This window comes from Lolium rigidum, chromosome 2, assembly GCF_022539505.1.
Source record: "Lolium rigidum isolate FL_2022 chromosome 2, APGP_CSIRO_Lrig_0.1, whole genome shotgun sequence".
Taxonomy (NCBI): Eukaryota; Viridiplantae; Streptophyta; class Magnoliopsida; order Poales; family Poaceae; genus Lolium; species Lolium rigidum.
The window spans coordinates 113216506-113229942 of record NC_061509.1 but is presented as its reverse complement, the minus strand read 5'-3'; the positions used below and the strand labels follow the sequence as shown (position 1 = coordinate 113229942).

General features: G+C 39.7%; 2 long non-coding RNA genes across 4 annotated transcripts; both read left to right on the top strand.

The window, feature by feature from the left end:
* Positions 1-6990: 6990 nt before the first annotated feature.
* LOC124687124 lies at positions 6991-12942 on the top strand. 3 transcript variants are annotated; one of them, XR_006998097.1, is made up of 5 exons: positions 6991-7037; positions 7114-7199; positions 7699-7816; positions 11923-12004; positions 12831-12942. It is a non-coding gene; the product is annotated as an uncharacterized LOC124687124 (long non-coding RNA). The 3 variants fall into 3 exon arrangements; XR_006998096.1 differs by lacking the exon at positions 12831-12942 and having other exon boundaries at positions 11923-12110; XR_006998098.1 differs by lacking the exons at positions 11923-12004; positions 12831-12942 and adding an exon at positions 8455-8560.
* Positions 9066-10814, top strand: LOC124687123. Its single transcript, XR_006998095.1, has 3 exons — positions 9066-9545; positions 10197-10297; positions 10763-10814. It is a non-coding gene; the product is annotated as an uncharacterized LOC124687123 (long non-coding RNA).
* Positions 12943-13437: the final 495 nt, after the last annotated feature.

Here is a 13437-nt window from a genome sequence, read left to right as displayed (position 1 = left end):
TGTAACTATTATAAGACTTCACATTGTCGCATTGTTGTTCAAACACCTCAACCAGAAAATATCTAGACTCTAGAGATCAATCATGCAAACCAAATTTTAACAAGCTCTATGTAGTTATTCATTAATGAGTACAATGTACATGATGCAAGAGCTTAAACAAGATCTATATGAGCACAACAATTGCCAAGTATCACATTATTCGAGACATTAAACCATTTACCACATGCGGTATTTTCCGTTTCCAACCATATAACAATGAATGAAATAGTTCAACTTTCGCAATGAACATTAAAGATGAAGCTAAGAACATATGTGTTCATACGAAACAGCGGAGCGTGTCTCTCTCCCAAACAAAGAATGCTAGGATCCGATTTATTCAAATAAAAACAAAAACAAAAAACAAATAGACGCTCCAAGTAAAGCACACAAGATGTGACGGAATAAAAATATAGTTTCACTAGAGGAACCTGATAAGTTGTCGATGAAGAAGGGATGCCTTGGGCATCCCCAAGCTTAGACGCTTGAGTCTTCTTAAAATATGCAGGAATGAACCACAGGGGCATCCCCAAGCTTCGACTTTTCACTCTTCTTGATCATATTGTATCATCCTCCTCTCTTGACCCTTGAAAACTTCCTCCACACCAAACTCGAAACAAACTCATTAGAGGGTCAGTGCATAATTCATATATTCAGAGGTAACATAATCATTCTTAACACTTCTTGACATTTCACAAAGGTACTGAAAGTTAATGGAACAAAGAAATCCATCTAACATAGCAAAACAGGCAATGCGAAATAAAAGGCAGAATCTGTCAAAACAGAACAGTTCGTAAAGACGAATTTTAAAGTGGCACCAGACTTGCTCAGATGAAAATGCCCAAATTGAATGAAAGTTGCGTACATATCTGAGGATCACGCACGTAAATTGGCAGATTTTTCTGAGCTACCTACAGATAGGCAGGTCGAAATTCGTGACAGCAAGAAATCTGTTTCTGCGCAGCAATCCAAATCTAGTATTGGCTTTACTATCAAAGACTTTACTTGGCACAACAATGCAATAAAATAAAGATAACGAGAGGTTGCTACAGTAGTAAAAAACTTCCAAGACTCAAATATAAAAGAAAGTGCAGAAGTAAAATAATGGGTTGTCTCCCATAAGCGCTTTTCTTTAACGCCTTTCAGCTAGGCGCAGAAAGTGTGTATCAAGTAACATCAAGAGACGAAGCATCAACATCATAATTTGTTCTAATAATAGAATCATAAGGTAACTTCCTTATCTTTCTAGGGAAGTGTTCCATACCTTTCTTGAGAGGAAATTGATATTTAATATTACCTTTCTTCATATCAATGGTGGCACCAACAGTTCGAAGAAAAGGTCTTCCCAATATAATGGGACAAGATGCATTGCATTCAATATCCAAGACAACAAAATCAACAGGGACAAGGTTATTGTTAACCATAATACGAACATTATCAATCCTCCCCAAAGGTTTCTTTATAGCATTATCAACAAGATTAGCATCCAAATAGCAATTCTTCAATGGTGGCAAGTCAAGCATATCATAAATTTTCTTAGGCATAACAGAAATACTTGCACCAAGATCACATAAAGCATTACAATCAAAATCATTGACCCTCATCTTAATGATAGGCTCCCAACCATCTTCTAACTTTCTAGGAATAGAGGTTTCAAGTTTTAGTTTCTCTTCTCTAGCTTTTATGAGAGCATTTGTAATATGTTTTGTAAAGGCCAAATTTATAGCACTAGCATTGGGACTTTTAGCAAGCTTTTGTAAAAACTTTATAACTTCAGAGATGTGACAATCATCAAAGTCTAAACCATTATGATCTACAGCAATGGGATCATTATCCCCAATATTTTGAAAAATTTCAGCAGTTTTATCAATTTCAGCAGTTTTAGCAGTTTCAGGCAATTTTGCACGCTTTGCACTAGGAGTAGTATCATTACCAACACCAATTATTTTACCATTGATAGTAGGGGGTGTAGCAACATGTGAATCATTAACATTACTAGTGGTGGTGATAGTCCAAACTTTAGCTACATTATTCTCTTTAGCAAGTTTTTCATTTTCTTCTCTTTCCCACCTAGCATGCAATTCGGCCATCAATCTAATATTCTCATTAATTCGAACTTGGATGACATTTGATGTAGTAACAATCTTATTATCAATATCCATATTAGGCATAACTTTCAATTTTAAAAGATCAACATCAGAGGCAAGACTATCGACCTTAGAAGCGAGAATATCAATTTTATCGAGCTTTTCCTCAACGAATTTGTTAAAAGCAGTTTGTGTACTAATAAATTCTTTAAGCATGGATTCAAGACCAGGGGTACACTCCTATTATTGTTGTAAGAATTCCCATAAGAATTACCATAACTATTACCATTAGCAACAGGATATGGCCTATAGTTGTTACCGAATTATTCCTATAAGCATTGTTGTTGAAATTATTGTTTTTAATGAAGTTCACATCAACATGTTCTTCTTGGGCAACCAATGAAGCTAAAGGAACATTATTTGGATCAACATTAGATCTACCATTCACAAGCATAGACATAATAGCATCAATCTTATCACTCAAGGAGGAGGTTTCTTCAACAGAATTTAACCTTCTTACCTTGTGGAGCTCTTTCCGTGTGCCATTCAGAGTAATTTGTCATCATATCATCAAGAAGCTTTGTTGCCGCCCCCAAAGTAATGGACATAAAGGTACCTCCAGCAGCTGAATCCAATAGGTTCCGCGAAGAAAAATTCAATCCCGCATAAAAGGTTTGGATGATCATCCAAGTAGTCAGTCCATGGGTTGGGCAATTCTTTACCAAAGATTTCATTCTCTCCCATGCTTGAGCAACATGTTCATTATCTAATTGCTTGAAATTCATTATGCTACTTCTCAAAGATATAATTTTAGCGGGAGGATAATATCTACCAATAAAAGCATCTTTACATTTAGTCCAAGAATCAATACTATTTCTAGGCAGAGATAGCAACCAATCTTTAGCTCTTCCTCTTAAAGAGAAAGGAAATAATTTTAATTTTATAATGTCACCATCTACATCCTTATACTTTTGCATTTCACATAGTTCAACAAAATTATTAAGATGGGTAGCAAGATCATCGGAACTAACACCTGAAAATTGCTCTCTCATAACAAGATTCAAGTAAAGCGTGTTTAATTTCAAAGAATTCTCATCGTAGTAGCAGGTGGAGCAATAGGTGTGCATAGGAAATCATTATTATTTGTGCTAGTGAAGTCACACAACTTAGTATTCTCAACAGTACCCATTTTAGCAGTAGTAAATAAAGCAAACTAAATAAAGTAAATGCAAGTAACTAATTTTTTTTGTGTTTTTAATATAGAGAGCAAGACAGTAAATAAAGTAAAACTAGCAACTAATTTTTTGTGTTTTGATATAAGAGCAGCAAACAAAATAGTAAATAAAGTAAAACAAAGCAAGACAAAAACAAAGTAAAGAGATTGGATGTGGAGACTTGCAGCGTGTCTTGATATCCCCGGCAACGGCGCCAGAAATTTGCTTGATGCGTGTAGTTGACACGTCCGTTGGGAACCCCAAGAGGAAGGTGTGATGCGCACAGTAGAAAGTTTCCCTCAGTAAGAAACCAATGTTTAATCGAACCAGTAGGAGTCAAGAAGCACGTTGAAGGTTGTTGGCGGAGGAGTGTAGTGCGGCGCAACACCATGGATTCCGGCGCCAACGTGGAACCTGCACAACACAATCACATAACTTTGCCCCAACGTAACAGCGAGGTTTTCAATCTCACCGGCTTGCTGTAAACAAAGGATTAGATGTATAGTGTGGATGATGATGTTTGTTTGCGAAGAACACTAAAGAACAATTGCAGTAGATTGTATTTCAGATGTAAAGAATAGGACCGGGGTCCACAGTTCACTAGCGGTGTCTCTCCCTTAAGATAGCAGATGTTGGGTGAACAAATTACAGTTGGGCAATTGACAAATAAAGAAGGCATAACAATGCACATACGTATATCATGATGAGTACTATGAGATTCAATCAGGGCATTACGACAAAGTACATAGACCGCTATCCAGACATGCATCTATGCCTAAAAAGTCCACCTTCGAGGTTATCATCCGAACCCCTCCGAGTATTAAGTTGCAAGCAACGAGACAATTGCATTAAGTATGGTGCGTAGTGTAATCAACACAAATATCCTTAGACAAAGCATCGATGTTTTATCCCTAGTGGCAACAAGCACATCCACAACCTTAGAACTTTCCGTCACTCGTCCCGCATTTAATGGAGGCATGAACCCACTATCGAGCATAAATACTCCCTCTTGGAGTCACAAGTATCAACTTGGCCGGAGCCTCTACTAGCAACGGAGAGCATGCAAGAACATAAATAACATATATGATAGATTGATAATCAACTTGACATAGTATTCAATATTCATCGGATCCCAACAAACACAACATGAAGGATTACAAATAGATGATCTTGATCATGATAGGCACCTCACAAGATCTGACATGATAGCACAATGAGGAGAAGACGACCATCTAGCTACTGCTATGGACCCATAGTCCAGGGGTGAACTACTCACACATCGATCCGGAGGCGATCATGGCGATGAAGAGACCTCCGGAGATGATTCCCCTCTCCGGCAGGGTGCCGGAGGCGATCTCCTGAATCCCCCGAGATGGGATTGGCGGCGGCGGCGTCTCTGGAAGGTTTTCCGTATCGTGGCTCTCGGTATCGGGGGTTTCGCGACGAAGACTATATGTAGGCGGAAGGGCAGGTCAAGGGCGTCACGAGGGCCCACACAACAGGCCGGCGCGGCCGGGGTCCGAGCCGCGCTGCCTCGGCGTGTCGCCACCTCGTGGCCCCACTTCGTTTCCTCTTCGGACTTCTGGAAGCTTCGTGGAAAAATAGGCCCCGGGCGTTGATTTCGTCCAATTCCGAGAATATTTCCTTACTAGGATTTCTGAAACCAAAAATAGCGAAAACAAAGACATCGGCTCTTCGGCATCTCGTCAATAGGTTAGTGCCGGAAAATGCATAATAATGACATATAATGTGTATAAAACATGTGAGTATCATCATAAAAGTAGCATGGAACATAAGAAATTATAGATACGTTTGGGACGTATCACGCTCGGCATGCACCTCCGCAGCTTCCAGCGGGTGGAGATCTCCGCCGGGCGCATGCCTCCGCTCAATCCGAAGGCTCCCAAGGGGAGCAACAAGTGGAGGCAGAGGCAGATGGGGTAGGCGGAGTCCTGGACGTGTGCTGCTGCTGCTGCCTCCTATTTTGTTGTTAGCTAGGGATCCCTTGTTGTTATGTTGTTAGTATGATGGTGCTGTGAAAAACCTCGAACCTGTTACTATGTTTGGCTGCTGTATGCAACTTATTATCTAGGGAGGGATCCCTATTATCTATCCCTATTCTACTATATGACCGTGTGAATTTATCGTACATTCCCTGTAGATTTGCTTCTAGATTTAACTACATACATATGGACCAGATGGAGTACTAGATTGGGCTCCCTACTAGATTTGCTGCCATATTGGGCAAACAACGAGGGCCAAAAGGCACAAATAATAATTGAAGAAAGACAGAAATGCAAGTTTCTCTAGATTTGATACTAATTCCTCCTATAAAGGTTGCAGGATGACCCGGCCAACCAGGCCATCCAAAGGGGCAAACTCTCGTTGGTCGTCCGATCCGTGCAGCAGTACATCCTTCCACTCCCGCAGTGATTTTCAGCCGTCCATTTTATCCTCCTCTCGTTCACTTTGGCTCAGTGCTGAGAAGTCCATGACAATTGGGCCCTTTTATGAGTGGGGCCGTGGGGCTGAGAGAAGAGAGCTGCTCCTTCGCGTCGCTCTCCCAGGTCTCTTTCACCCCTCATTTTTCTGTGTGCATACTGGTGGGGTGAAAACCCTAGATCGAACCCGTGGTGAAAAATCCTCTCTACTTGTTTGGCCGTGTGTGTGGCGGTGACGATAGCGTGCGGGAGGAGGATGGTGGCGGAGCTGCACCGGCTGCCCCAGGAGAAGAAGAGCAGGCTCATGCTCTGCGAGTTCCTTCTGCTTGACGTGATTCAGCGTAGCGCCAGCGAGCCGACAGAGCCTGATGGGACGGTCGCGGTGGCGGGCGGGAGGAGGCGGTGACGATGGAGTGCCGGAGGAGGAGGGTGGCGGAGCTGCACCGGCCGCCCCAGGAGAAGAAGAGAAGGCTCCTTCTGCGTGGTGAGATTCAGCGCAACGCCGGCAAGCCGACGGAGCCGGATGGGACGGCCGCGGCGGTGGGCATGAGGAGGTGATGCACGAGCCCGGCCTCCTCCGTGCAGTACGAGATGACCGCGCCTCTCCTCTGACGGCCATCGCATCTCCCCCACGCCCTCCCTGGCTCGCGAGCCCCTCCTTGCTCCTCTCTGCCATCCACTTGCTGTGTGGCGGTTGGTGGTAGGGGCAGCGGGCAGCCCTTGTCTCGTGGGAGGTGGGCACATAGAGGCAGTAGGGGACGGGTCTCCATGGCTCCATTCGTGGATGCTCCATGTTTGTTAATTTCTGGATCAACTATTTAGATCTGACTCTCAAAAGGATGCGGTTCAGCCTGCTGCAATATGGTATTTTTGGAAGGTCTGATACAGCAGCAAGTGGAGATTCTCCCAGAGAATGGATACTTGAGATTTCTCTGTTCTTTTTGTTAGGTATGAATAAATTTCACATTGGTATCTAATTTTCTTCTTTCGTGTTCATATTTCAATACCACTTTCTCAGAAGCCTGCAATTCTTTTCTTGAGAATTAATCGATTTATGCACTCATTTGTTTTGAAAGGATGTCTAAAATGTTCTTGGTAGAACTAGATCTATTTGCAGATTTTGGATGGATCATATCAAGACCCGCTTCTATGTTACAATATGTAGTTAACTTCGTCATTCGGTTAAATGTGTAGGATACATGATCAGGTTATATTGGTTTGGCAGCATATGTTTATGTTAACAAAATGGACACTTCTTGGTAAGATAACATCTCTCCGTAAATAATTTTTTGATATTATGTATAATAATTGTAAGTTTTTTTTGTGATATGACAGTCATGCCGATGAATTGTCATGTGAGGCTGAAGTTGCAGAGGATAAATAGGGGACACGATTTTTATCCAGCATTCAACAACCTCCAGGTAATGCTCTACTTTAACTTGCTGCATTTAGGGAACTAATAGTTGCAGTTGCTGATGACAAGTGTGCTCGATCAATATGCACCCAGTTTGGGAAGAAGTCATGGTGTTAATGTCCTAAGAAATAACCGAATTATACGTTGTGCCGTTGTTATACGTTGTGCTCGATCAATCAATTTGCACCCTTTCTTTTTTCTTTGATAGAGCACGTCGGTGCATTTGAACATTTTAAGCCATTGAGATTTCAGTACGGTTGATAGTAGGTGCGAAATGATGTCTAGTGCAGTCCTATTAAAAAGACAACAATCAGATGGGTTTTGAGAACAGAGGCGAGGCTAGATGGAACTTTGAGGGCCTCCAGTTTGATTGTGGCTTGCGATATCTATTTCTCTACAGAAAGTACCACTTATATGGTTTTTTTTATCGTTGCGCAATATCCTCACATGCTTTCCTTTTCTCTGGAGATTCTTTGAACTAACACCAGCTATTTTCAATGATTCAGGTATTGGCAGCGGCTGCTATTTTTTGGTATGCATTTCACCTCAGAGGGAAAAGTCTGTGGGGGTAGAGGGCTATAACATTTCACAAGTATTGCAATGGCACTTTACGAGTTTGTTCTGGTTAGTAGTTTCAAGCTTGTCAGTGTACTTTTTATTCCGAATTTGTGAGATTGATTCCCTGCCAAATCTTATTACGACATTCGAGTGTGTCCATAAAGATTTCTTTACCACATCCATCAAGCATTCTAAAACCATGAGGGAGGATGCACCATTTCTCCTTATTTTGATATGTTGACACTTTTCAATCACCTTCATGCTTCGAGTAGTAATTTGACGGTGTCTTCGATAGCACTGTAGTGGTCGCACTTTCTTAACAGAATTGATTTTTTATTAACCGGGCAGTTGATGATGGCATCGTGCCACTTGAACATTGTTAAATCCTTACGGATCTACAAATAATAATGCTCCTACTGTTTTCATGATTGTACTTCCTTTCCTACGAATTCTAGAAGATTGCTGCAAATTGGTTGTGAAAGCCAAACTGCTAGGTTGCTCTCATCCTATATTTGAATTCTGGATATATACATACTTCAGCAATATGTAATCTGAATGAATCCTTTTAAGTTTCATTTTATTGTTCAAGTTTTGGTTTAGCCATCGAGAGGTATTCACAGTTCGGTCATTCATGAATTCATTTTGCATCAATGTGTTGATGAGCTAGCTACTTATCTATAATTACTTCCTATAAATGTTGCTAGCTTACCTGGCCATCTAGGGGGTCTGAAAGGGGCAAATCCATCGCGAGCGTCCATTGGCCAGGGAACAGTAAATTCATCTGCCCGCTTTTCATCACATCCGTCCGATGCAGTAATTTTCACACTTTTCTTGTACACAATGCAATTATGCTGATTGAGTTTCTATCACATTGTTTGTTTGTCATAAAAATAAACTATTTTTTGGCCATCTCTCTCCATTTTATTCATGCACATACAGTTTATTAGGGTTACATTGTGTAGATCCATGAATTTCTATCATACACGAAGTCATAAGTTGTGGAATATTTGTGCCTTATTCATGTGTAATAGTTGTTTAACTTCACTTGTATAAGAGAAATAAGGTATTGCCATGTACTTAATTAACCTAGAAGCATGCTGATAGCTAATGAATCACGGGGAGTTACTTTAATACTTCACCCAGAAGATATTAACTTCTGGAGAATTATATCTGAAGCAAATCATTTTAGCGAAATTATTTTAAGACCATAACCTCCCAATTTTCAGAACTGCGATTTTTTACTATTTTTTTGTCGGCTCGGTAGGTGGATCCATCAGACCATTTAAAACATGTTACCGTTAGTGTCCGAGTATATAGAACTCCCTCCACCCATAGGAAAGGCTTGCTATCAAATTTGCCCACCTAGATTCAGTAAAGATGGGCATAGGTGTGTTCGTACTTGATACGTTTAGATGAGTGGGTACTGAAAATATGGAATGACATTCATCAGCTGTTATAATTAGAAGGATATACACTTCAGGCCCAACATTAAAGCAGCTTCAAAACCATTATATATGTGTGAAAACTGAAAATAGTATTACATTTCAGCTATAATGTATCTTACAATAATGCACCCTGTACCATACCTAATGCACCACCCAATTTTGAACTTTACCCTTCACTTCTAGGACGTCAGTTTCTGTTCTTCTCCATTTTCCTGATGCCAACTTTTGTAGTGGCTGAGATTGTTTTTAGTTACAGAATTTGACCAGATTCTGGGAATTGCTCCCTGTGAAATCCCTGGCGGCAACGCCTGTACCGAAATAATATCTAGATGTGCTCCCTGCCACCATTGGTATGTGCTTCTGTCCTGAAACTAATAGATAACATAATGTACTGCATTTTTGTATACAGAGCTAAGTGCAAATATTGATTGACTTGTATAGTGTAGTCAATCTCACCGTATCTTTTAATGTATGCTAACATGCACTAGGAAACGTCACTTGTGTTCCACCTTTCATGCGTTCAATTTATTTTAATCCGCGGTGTTGTGCAAGTGCTATTAATAATCTGATGTTTCAAGTTATCTGTATTGGCTCATGTTATTTGAGCTTAATCTGCGGTGTTGTGCAAGTGCTATTAATAATCTGATGTTTCAAGTTATATCTGATTCTGTTGTGCAAGCTGCCCTGTAGCATTAATCATTTATGAAACTCTGCCGACTGTGCAACTTAGAACTTAGAGCTTATATCTGGTGGAGATGTCTAGCTGCTGATATTATATTTGTGTTAGATGATATGTGACCTGAATGTATGATTTTTTCCTCCTAAAATATCTTACCGAACTGAATCCCAGAACACTTCCGTATTTAGTATGAATTCCTTGACTTTGCCTAGAGCTTCATATAATTAGGTGTTCTTTTTTATATAATTTGTACCTGATATCCATTTCATATAGTTTGGAGTTTGTGTTAAAATTTTCATCTTATTATGATTTTAATGTCCAGGTAATGAACCAAATGATCAATATGATCGCCACCTATGATGAGTATGATGGCTGAACTGTACGTCACGATGATCAGATCGTTTCTCCACTACAACAAGACAGGTACTTCAGACATGTGGTATTAGTAACATACTGGTTCTTTTGTTCTTTCTTTATTCCTCGACTCTATCTACTGTATTTTGGTCTCCTTCATAGTAGTAGCATGGGTTCTAAGAAAACTATTGAATTGACTAAGAACTATATATATAGTACATGTCTGAAAGGGTACGTAATATGCAATGTCAACTCAGCTTTCTTTTTCACAACATAATATGCGATGTCAAGATAGTTCTGAGATTTAGAGTAACAGGGTACAGATACGATGCGTTGTATTTGGGTACAGCATGCCACGTTTTGAGATCTTTTGTTTTTTGAGTTAGATTTCTTCTATGTTATGAAGCCAAAGCCTCATTCTATCAGGATGTTTATCATTCCATTTTGTTAACTCTGATGGACTCTTGCACCGATAAGTGTCACAGCTTTGATTGCCTGCATATACTTTTGCTTGCACTTCATGAAATCAAATAGATTACAGAAGATGGCAGCGAAAGGGTGCAGCGGTTTGGAGTCTACAAGCCAGGGTACAATATAGTTCGAGAATGGTAGTATTTGTGGACCAAATTGCCAAGAACAAATCACAACGAGGTGGCAGAGATGATGCTTCTGGTAATGCGGAAACCCTGGCTGGAAAGAAATGCAAGTATTTTTGACCGTAAGAGTGCAACTTTGCAACAAGTTTTACAGGTAGACGCATGTGGGGTTTTGACTAGACATGGGTTTTGAGTGACTGGCTTTTAATTCTGTGGAGGTGGTTGTAATTGATCTTGTGATCACCCTCTTACATCATAATGAAATGAAAAGAACCTTTTGGTTGCCTCTTCCTGAAAAAAAAACTATGTTTGTCTTATCATGTGTGAACATTTTATTTATTTCAGTCCTTTGATCAACTTCTCGCTTTCTTCACAAGGTACAAGACTGTAGTGTTATTAGCAAGCAATTTTATGTTCTTCAATCATGGCCTACATATTATGTTCAATGTGTGTATGCGTATGGCTTAGATATAATTCTCAATCATATATAACACCATGGGTACAATTTATGGTTGCAATTTTTCCTTTCTTTTGCAACTGTGACTTTTCCAAGAAAAAAAGACATCTGGAGAGTTGGATTTTCATCATTAATTTGGGCTAGAGGGAGTAATTTTTTTAAAACCACTGCGAGCCTCCGTTACTAAAGAAATTAAATAACGTGCTAATTCTTAATACTAAAATAAGCTAATACTTATGTTCAAATTTCGATTCAATTCTACCATATATTCTTCACCTGTGTTGGTTAGCTTTTCATCGAAATTAAGATTATAGGCTTTATAGCAAATGAACCAAAAGGAGCTACCACTGCATTTACTAAACTGATATGCTATTCGTGGAGCCTCTAGAATGTTTTGCTTTAGATTTCTTGCCAGATCTCGGCTTGAAGAGTTTCGCTTCAGGACTTTGGGTTGAGTTTTGTGTGCTATTTGGGAGGGGAGAACATTTTGTTCATTTGGCCCTGGCTGCCAATGTTTCTCGATTTTCTTGTTTGCTTTGGAGGTTTTTTTGTACCATTTGGTGTCAACTTCTCTGATTTTGTGCCAATGTCTCTTGTGTTCACTGTTTCGTTGAATATCAAAATAGCGTTCCTACATGTAGGAATAAATGCACAGGTGCACAGCTCACGCGCAGGGTGAAAATCTTGCAGAGCAACTGAACAAAGTGGTGTTTTAGCTGATCGGTATCCTCTTGCCCATTAATTACTTTGACCAGTGAAATATGGTAAACTGGAACTTTTGCTGCAAAATAATCCTAGATAGAATCAATCCGTACTAATGAAAATTTAAGCCAATCAGTTCATATCCTAGATGTTTTATGTACATGTTCAGAGGGATTATTTGGACGTTGCAAGAGGGGTTATTTTCCTTTTGTAGTATTTTCCTTCCGTAGTATTTTCCTTTCGTAGTATTGTTCAGCTCATATCTTTTTATTTTACAATTTTCAGCATTTTCCGCTTAATCTCTGCCATTTTTGGATCTTGGTAAGGTTTAGAGTGTATCAAACCTTTGCATTTATGGTAACCCTTTTAATTACTAAAAAATAATGGAGTTCTCCATTCTGTGAGTTTCTAATTTTATTTCCCCGTGTGTATTGGATCTTATTATTAGGTGCTTGTCTCCCTGTTTTCTAATTGCATTTTTTACAAGATATCATGTTCACTGAAGTCAGTAGTTTCAGTAGATGTCATTTTCAGAACCTGGTTTCATGTCTAGCTAGAGTGTTTGTCGGTGAGTGAATTGTCAATCTGCATTTATATAGTAATCGGTGAATGAAGCTCATTGTATGGTGGCCGTGATGCATCGGCGAATTTCACCCGCTCTCTTTCTATTTGTAGCATAATGCTCGTGGCATGGCTGCCTTGATGCATTGGCGAATTGTGTTAATATGATATCCTTCTCTATTTTTCTATTCAATTTTGTATGCTCCTTGAATTTAGATATGTTGTTCACTTAGTTTGAAGGTTAATTTGGTCGCATGAGTTATCTAATCTAGAAATATCTATGTAGGGATATTTGGTATGATTTGACTGTGGCATATTATGGATATCACAGATTATCCTTACCTTCACTACGACCCTATATTGGTCATTCAACACCACACTCCATAGGCACCACAATCCCCAGGTAAATGCCCTTTGTATTTTCCAGTTAATATTCTTACACTGATTTCCCTTCATTTACATGATTACCTATGACCCTTAGATCTAAGGGTTAAGCATTCTCTGATATATGTGGACTGTACGTGTATTGTTTTTTTAGTTAATGGGGTTTTTATTCCATGTTAAACGCATTTAGATTGTCATTTACCATCACCTCAAGAATAGCTTCAGGGACATGACCTACCTAGGTTACAGGGATTGCATATCATTAGCGTGTTTACAATGCTGAACTGTTTCAAATTAGTGAGCTTAGTCATGTTCTTACAGGCTTCCCAATCATTTAGATATATTACTTATATGTGTTTCTTTGTATTCAAATAGATATACATTGACCCCAGTAATGCTGAAATATTTTGGGTCAGAGAGCGGAGGACAACGACGGCTGCCAGTGACCCGGGCCTCCGGATCTTCTCCGTCCACGATTTCTCGGGCGTCAGATCCGCGAGCTCCCATAT